This window comes from Salvelinus namaycush, chromosome 17 (assembly GCF_016432855.1).
Source record: "Salvelinus namaycush isolate Seneca chromosome 17, SaNama_1.0, whole genome shotgun sequence".
In the NCBI taxonomy this organism is placed as follows: domain Eukaryota; kingdom Metazoa; phylum Chordata; class Actinopteri; order Salmoniformes; family Salmonidae; genus Salvelinus; species Salvelinus namaycush.
Window position 1 is genome coordinate 31,746,499 of NC_052323.1, and position 8,234 is coordinate 31,754,732.

An 8,234-nucleotide genomic window follows, 5' to 3' on the forward strand; every position below is an offset into this window, starting at 1 on the left:
ATTCCCCAGGGTAGCTGTTTAGGCCCCTTGCTTTTTAAATTTTTTACTAACGACATGCCACTGACTTTGAGTAAAGCCAGAGTGTCTATTTATGCAGATGACTCAACGCCATACACGTCAGCTACTACAGCGACTGAAATGACTGCAACACTCAACAAAGAGCTGGAGTTAGTTTCAGAGTGGGTGGCAAGGAATAAGTTAGCCCTAAATATTTCTAAAACTTAAAGCATTGTATTTGGAACAAAACACTCACTAAACCCTAAACCTCAAATAAATCTTGTAATAAATCATGTGGAAATTGAGCAAATTGAGATGACTAAACTGCTTGGAGTAACCCTGGATTATATACTGTCATGGTCAAAACATATTGATACAACAGTAGCTAAGATGGGGAGAAGTCTGTCCCTAATAAAGCACTGCTCTGCTTTCTTAACAACACTATTAACAAGGCAGGTCCTACAGGCCCTAGTTTTGTTGCACTGTAACGGCTGTCTAATGCCTCCTTCTCGGACGAGGAGGAGGAGTAAGGGTCGGACCAAAATGCAGCGTTGTATGCAGACATAATTGATATTTATTAAAGACAAGACGAACACGAAAAACACTTGGAAAATTACAAAACAACAAAACGACGTAGACAGACCTGAACTTGAGAACTTACATAAACACGAAGAACGCACGAACAGGTAAAACTAGCCAAACGAACGAACAAACGAAACAGTCCCGTGTGGTGCAACAGACACAGACACAGGAACAATCACCCACAAACAAACAGTGTGAACAGCCTACCTTTATATGGTTCTCAATCAGAGGAAACGTCAAACACCTGTCCCTGATTGAGAACCATATAAGGCTAATTACCAATGAACCTAAACATAGAAACACATAACATAGACTACCCACCCAGCTCACGTCCTGACCAACTAAACAAAGTAAAACAAAGGCAAATAAGGTCAGGAACGTGACAGTACCCCCCCCCCCCCCCCCCCCCCCCCCAAGATGCGGACTCCGGCCGCAAAACTGAACCTCAAGGGGAGGGTCTGGGTGGGCATCTGTCCACGGTGGCGGCTCCGGCGCAGGACGAGGACACCACTCCACCATTGTCTTTGTCCCCCTCCTTAGCGTCCCTTGAGTGGCGACCCTCGCCCCCGACCATGGTCCAGGAACCCTCACCAAGGTCCCTCCTAAATATAGACAACTCAGGACAGAGAAGTAGCTCAGGATAGAGAGGTAGCTCAGGACAGAGAGGTAGCTCAGGACAGAGGGGCAACTCCGGACTGAAGGGCAGCTCCGGACTGAAGGGCAGCTCCGGACAGAGAGGCAGCTCTGGACTGAAGGGCAGCTCCGGACTAATGGCAGCTCCGGACTGGAGGGCAGCTCATGACTGGAGGGCATCTCATGACTGGAGGGCAGCTCATGACTGGAGGGCAGCTCATGACTGGCTGGCGGCTCATGACTGGCTGGCGGCTCTGGCTGCTCATGGCTGGCTGGCGGCTCTTGCTGCTCATGGCTGGCTGGCGGCTCTGGCGGCTCATGGCTGGCTGGCGGCTCTGGCGGCTCATGGCTGGCTGGCGGCTCTGGCGGCTCATGGCTGGTTGGCGGCTCTGGCGGCTCATGGCTGGCTGGCGGCTCTGGCGGCTCATGGCTGGCTGGCGGCTCTGGCTGCTCATGGCTGGCTGGCGGCTCTGGCTGCTCATGGCTGGCTGGCGGCTCTGGCTGCTCATGGCTGGCTGGCGGCTCTGGCTGCTCATGGCTGGCTGGCGGCTCTGGCTGCTCATGGCTGGCTGGCGGCTCTGGCTGCTCATGGCTGGCTGGCGGCTCTTGCTGCTCATGGCTGGCTGAAGGCTCTGGCTGCTCCTGTCTGGCGGAAGGCTCTGGCTGCTCCTGTCTGGCGGAAGGCTCTGGCTGCTCCTGTCTGGCGGAAGGCTCTGGCTGCTCCTGTCTGGCGGAAGGCTCTGGCTGCTCCTGTCTGGCGGAAGGCTCTGGCGGCTCCTGTCTGGCGGACGGCTCTAGCGGCTCCTGTCTGGCGGACGGCTCTAGCGGCTCCTGTCTGGCGGACGGCTCTAGCGGCTCCTGTCTGGCGGACGGCTCTGAAAGCTCATGACAGACGGGCGGCTTTGAAGGCTCAGTACAGACGGGCGGCTTTGCAGGCTCAGTACAGACGGGCGGCTTTGCAGGCTCAGTACAGACGGGCGGCTTTGAAGGCTCAGTACAGACAGGCAGTTCATGCGGCGCTTGGCAGACGGACAGTTCAGACGGCGTTGGGCAGACGGGCAGTTCAGGCGCCGTTGGGCAGACGGCAGTTCAGGCGCCGTTGGGCAGACGGGCAGTTCAGGCGCCGCTGGGCAGACGGCAGACTCTGGCCGGCTGAGGCGCACTGTAGGCCTGGTGCGTGGTGCCGGAACTGGTGGTACCGGACTGGAGACACGCACCTCAAGGCTAGTGCGGGGAGCAGGAACAGGGCACACTGGTTTCTCAAAGCGCACTATAGGCCTGGTGCGTGGTGCCGGAACTGGTGGTACCGGACTGAGGGCACGCTCCTCAGGGCGAGTGCGGGAAGAAGGAACAGTGCGTACAGGGCTCTGGAGACGCACATTAGGCCTAGTGCGTGGTGCCGGAACTGGTGGTACCGGACTGGAGACACACACCTCAAGGCTAGTGCGGGGAGCAGGAACAGGGCACACTGGTTTCCCAAAGCGCACTATAGGCCTGGTGCGTGGTGCCGGAACTGGTGGTACCGGACTGAGGGCACGCACCTCAGGGCGAGTGCGGGGAGAAGGAACAGGGCTCTGGAGATGCACAGGAGGCTTGGTGCGTGGTGTAGGCACTGGTGGTAATGGGCAGGAGACACGCACCATAGGGCTAGTGCGTGGAGGAGGAACAGGGCTCTGGAGACGCACAGGAGGCTTGGTGCGTGGTGTAGGCACTGGTGGTAATGGGCAGGAGACACGCACCATAGGGCTAGTGCGTGGAGCAGTAACAGGACGCACAGGACTCTGGAGACGCACAGGAGGCTTGGTGCGTGGTGTAGGCTCTGTCTTAACCAGACGGCTAGCACGCACCTCAGGACGAGTATGGAGAGCTGTTCCCGGTGACATCAACTCACCGACACGTTCAGTCGGACGGATGTCGTGCCTCATGCACCAAACCAGTACATCCCTCATTACTCTCTCCTCCAATTTCCCCATTAAATCCTTCACAGTCTCTGCGTCACTCACCTCCAATTCCGCCCTCACCGGCTCCTTACGGTAAGCAGGGGGAGTTGGCTCAGGTCTGACTCCTGACTCTGCCACACTCCCCGTGTGCCTCCCCCCAATAAATTTTTGGGGCTGTCTCTCGGGCCTCCAACCGCTCTGCCGTGCGAGCGCCTCATAATAGCGCCTCTCCGCCTTCGCTGCCTCCAGCTCTTCTTTGGGGCAGCGATATTCCCCTGGCTCTGCCCAGGGTCCTTTGCCGTCTAGGTCGTCCTCCCATGTCCATTTCTCCAAATAGTGCAGCCTCTCCTGCTGCCGCTGCTTGGTCCTGGTTTGGTGGGTGATTCTGTAACGGCTGTCTAATGCCTCCTTCTCGGACGAGGAGGAGGAGTAAGGGTCGGACCAAAATGCAGCGTTGTATGCAGACATAATTGATATTTATTAAAGACAAGACGAACACGAAAAACACTTGGAAAATTACAAAACAACAAAACGACGTAGACAGACCTGAACTTGAGAACTTACATAAACACGAAGAACGCACGAACAGGTAAGACTAGCCAAACGAACGAACAAACGAAACAGTCCCGTGTGGTGCAACAGACACAGACACAGGAACAATCACCCACAAACAAACAGTGTGAACAGCCTACCTTTATATGGTTCTCAATCAGAGGAAACGTCAAACACCTGTCCCTGATTGAGAACCATATAAGGCTAATTACCAATGAACCTAAACATAGAAACACATAACATAGACTACCCACCCAGCTCACGTCCTGACCAACTAAACAAAGTAAAACAAAGGCAAATAAGGTCAGGAATGTGACATGCACCTGGATTACTGTTCAGTCGTGTGGTCAGATGCCACAAAGAGGAACTCAGGAAAATTGCAATTGGCTCAGAACAGGGCAGCGCGGCTTGTCCTTAAATGTACATGGAGAGCTAACATTAATGATTTGCATGTCAATCTCTCATGGCTCAAAGTGGAGGAGAGATTGACTTCATCACTACTTGTTTTTGTAAGAGTTATTGACAAGCTGAATGCGCCAAGCTGTCTGTTTAAACTACTTGCACACAGCTCGGACACCCATACATACCCCACAGACATGCCACCAGAGGTCTGTTCACAATCACCAAGTCCAGAACAGACTACGGGAGGCACACAGTGCTAGATAGAAGCATGACTACATGGAACTCTATTCCACAACCAAGTAACTGATGCAAGCAGTAGAATCAGATTTCAAAAACAGATTAAAAAATACACCTTATGGAACAGCAAGGACTGTGAAGAGATACACACACAGGCACAGATACACGCATACTCACACATACATTTTGTGTTGTAGATATGTGGTGGTGTGACAGTGTTATATGATGTACTGTTTTATCTTTTGTTTATGTGTAATATAAGTGTCTTAATGTGTTTGGACCGCAGAAAGAGTAGTTGCTGCCTTAGCAGGAACTAATGGGGATCCCTATAAAATACAAATACAGGGCTTGCAAACTATCACGGATTATAAAGGGAAACTCAGCCGGAGAGCTGTCCAGGAATGCGAGTCTACCAGTGAAGCTAAATACCTTCTATGCTGCTACGAGGCTAGCAACACTGAACCATGCATGAGAGCACCAGCTGTTCCAGACGACTGTGTGATCACGCTCTCCGTAGCCGATGTGAGTAAGACCTGTAAACAGGTTAACATTCATAAGGCCACAAAGCCAAACTGATTACCAGGACGTGTACTCAGAGCATACACTGACCAACTGGCAAGTGTCTTCACTGACATTTTCATCCTCTCCTTGACCCAGTCTGTAGTACCTACATGTTTTAAGCAGACCACCATAGTCCCTGTGCCTAAGAACATCAAGGTAGCCTGTTTAAATAACTATTGCCCCGTAGCACTCACATCTGTAGCCATGAAATGCTTTGAAAGGCTGGTCATGGCTCACATCAACTCCATAATCTCAGACACCCTGGACCCACTCCAATTTGCATACCGCCTTAACAGATCCACAGATGACGCAATCTCTATTGCACTCCAAGACAAAGGAGCTGATCGTAGACTACAGAATGGCTGAGCACGGCCCCATCCACATTGACAGGGCTGTAGTGGAGCATGTCGAGTGCTTTAAGTTCCTCTGTGTCCATATCACTAAGGAATTATCAAGGTCCACACACACCAACACAGTCATGAAGAGGACACGACAACGCCTCTTTCCCCTCAGGAGGCTGAAAAGATTTGGCATGAGCCCTCAGATCCTCAAAAAGTTTTACAGCTGCACCACTGAGAGCATCTTGACTGGCTGCATCACTGCTTGGTATGGGAACTGCTTGGCATCCGACCGCAAGGCGCTACAGGGGGTAGTACGTACGGCCCATTGCATCACTGGGGCTGAGCTCCCTGCCATCCAGGATCTCTATACCAGGCGGTGTCAGAGGAAGGGCCTAAAAATTGTCAAAGACTCCAGCCACCCAAGTATGGCTGGGCACTGTGGCCTAAAAATCATATCTAACTTATGGCGATTCACAATATATATCTTGATTTTTAAAATATTTTTCTCTAAACAAGCTTTGTTGCACAATTGAAGGTCAATACACTGCATTTCAAACAGTCAGGAATAATCTAATGAATTCAGGGCTTATAAAATTATACCTAGGCTAAACATAAGCCTTCAACCATAAGACCCACTAATAATTTAATTATTTAATCAAAATATTTTAACCTAATTTGTTTGCAATAATCATTGATCTGGCTTTCAAGTCTGTCTATGAAAATTCAGTTTTTGTTACAAATCTAACCAGAACCATGCACAATGCACATCCACTAATAATGACCAACTTCTGGTAGCAGGCATTATAGAAAATGAACACAGGTCTCTCAAGCACAAGTCCACTGCTAGTGAGTAGCCAGCTAGTCTTTATATTTAAAGTCTAGCCAACGTGGATCTATTTGCTTGCTAACACGGTAGAACAGTCGAACTGTTATAAATACACCTTTCTGTCTATCTCCAAATGTTTGAACAACAGCCTGTTCACTTTGTTTAGATGTTGAAATCAAGTGGCCTGCCTGGATAGGAAGATGATTATTTCTCAGAATGAGAAAGAGTTGCCAATTCCTTATGCAAATAGATATGTTTATGCTCATTGGATTAAATACATTTTTTGTCTCACCCATCTACACACAATACCCCATAATACCAGGAGTGTAAATACATAATTAAATTAGATAGAGAAATATCTAATTTAATGAAATATTTACACTACTACGTGAATACATGTGAGAATCACCTTTGGCAGCGATTACAGCTGTGAGTCTTTCTGGGTAAATCTGTAAGAGCTTTGCACACCAGGATTGTACAATATTTGCACATGATTATTTATTTTTTATTCTTCAAGCTTTGTCAAGTTGGTTGTTGATCACAGCAATTTCCAAGTCTTGCTATAGATTTCAAGCCAATTTATGTCAAAACTGTAACTTGGTCACTCAGGAACTTTCAACGTTGTCTTGATACTGTAAGCCACTCCAGTGTACATTTGGCCTTTTAGGTTATTGTCCTGCTGAAAGGTGACTTTGTCCCCCAGTGTCTGTTGAAAAGCAGACTCAACCAGGTTTTCCTCTAGGGTTTTGCCTGTACTTAGCTCTATTCCATTTCCTATCCTCGCCAATGATAAGCATACCCATTGTTACGTTCTGACCTTAGTTATTTTGTTATTTCTTTGTTTTAGTATGGTCAGGGCGTGAGTTGGGTGGGTTATCTATGTTTGTGTTTCTATGTTGGGTTTTTCGTTTGGCCTGATATGGTTCTCAATCAGAGGCAGGTGTTAGTCATTGTTTCTGATTGGGAACCATATTTAGGGAGCCTGTTTTCTGTTGTGTTTTGTGGGTGGTTGTCTTCCGTGTCTGTGTGTTCCACACGGAACTGTTTCGGTTTTCGTTCGTTCAATTTATTGTTTTGTATTTCAGTGTTCAGTTTGTTCTATTAAAGATTCATCATGAACACTTACCACGCTGCGCTTTGGTCCTCCTCTCTTTCTCCAGACGAAGATCGTTACACCCATAACATGATGCAGCCACCACCATGCTTGAAAATATGAAGAGTGGTACTCAGTGATGTGTTGTCTTGGATTTTCCCCAAACATGATACTTTGTATTCAGTTTTACTTTAATGCCTTGTTGCAAACAGGATGCATTTTTTTGAATATTTTTTTTCTATACAGGCTTCCTTCTTTTCACTCTGTCATTTAGGTTAGTATTGTGGAGTAACTACAATGTTGTTGATGCGTCCTCAGTTTTCTCCTATTACAGCCATTAAACTGGAACTGTTTTAAAGTCACCATTGGCCTCATGGTGAAATCCCTGTGCGGTTTTCTTCCTCTCCGGTGACTGAGTTAGGAAGGACACCTGTATCTTTGTAGTGAATGGGTGTATTGCTACACCATCCAAAGTGTAATTAATAACTTCACCATGATACCATGAACTTCACCATGATATATCAAATGGATATTCAATGTCTGCTTTTTTATTTTTACCCATCAATCAATCAATCAATCAATCAACAACATTTATTTATAAATCCCTTCTTACATCAGCTGATGTCACAAAGTGCTGTAGAGAAACCTAGCCTAAAACCCCAAACAGCAAGCAATGCAGGTGTAGAAGCACGGTGGCTAGGAAAAACTCCCTAGAAAGGCTAGAACCTAGGAAGAAACCTAGAGAGGAACCAGGCTATGAGGGGTGCTCCTATCAATAGGTGCTCTTCTTTGCGAGACATTGGAAAACCTCTCTGGTCTTTGTGGTTAAATCTATGTTTGAAATTCACTGCTTGACTGAGGGACCTTACAGATGTGTGGGGTACAGAGATGAGGTAGTCATGTTAAACTATTATTGCACACAGAGTCCATGCAACTTATTATGTGACTTGTTAAGCACATTTTTACTCCTAAACTTATTTAGGCTTGCCATAACAAAGGGGTTTAATACTTATTGACTCAAAACATTTCAGCTTTTCATTTTTTATCAATTTGTATATCTTTTTTTAAAC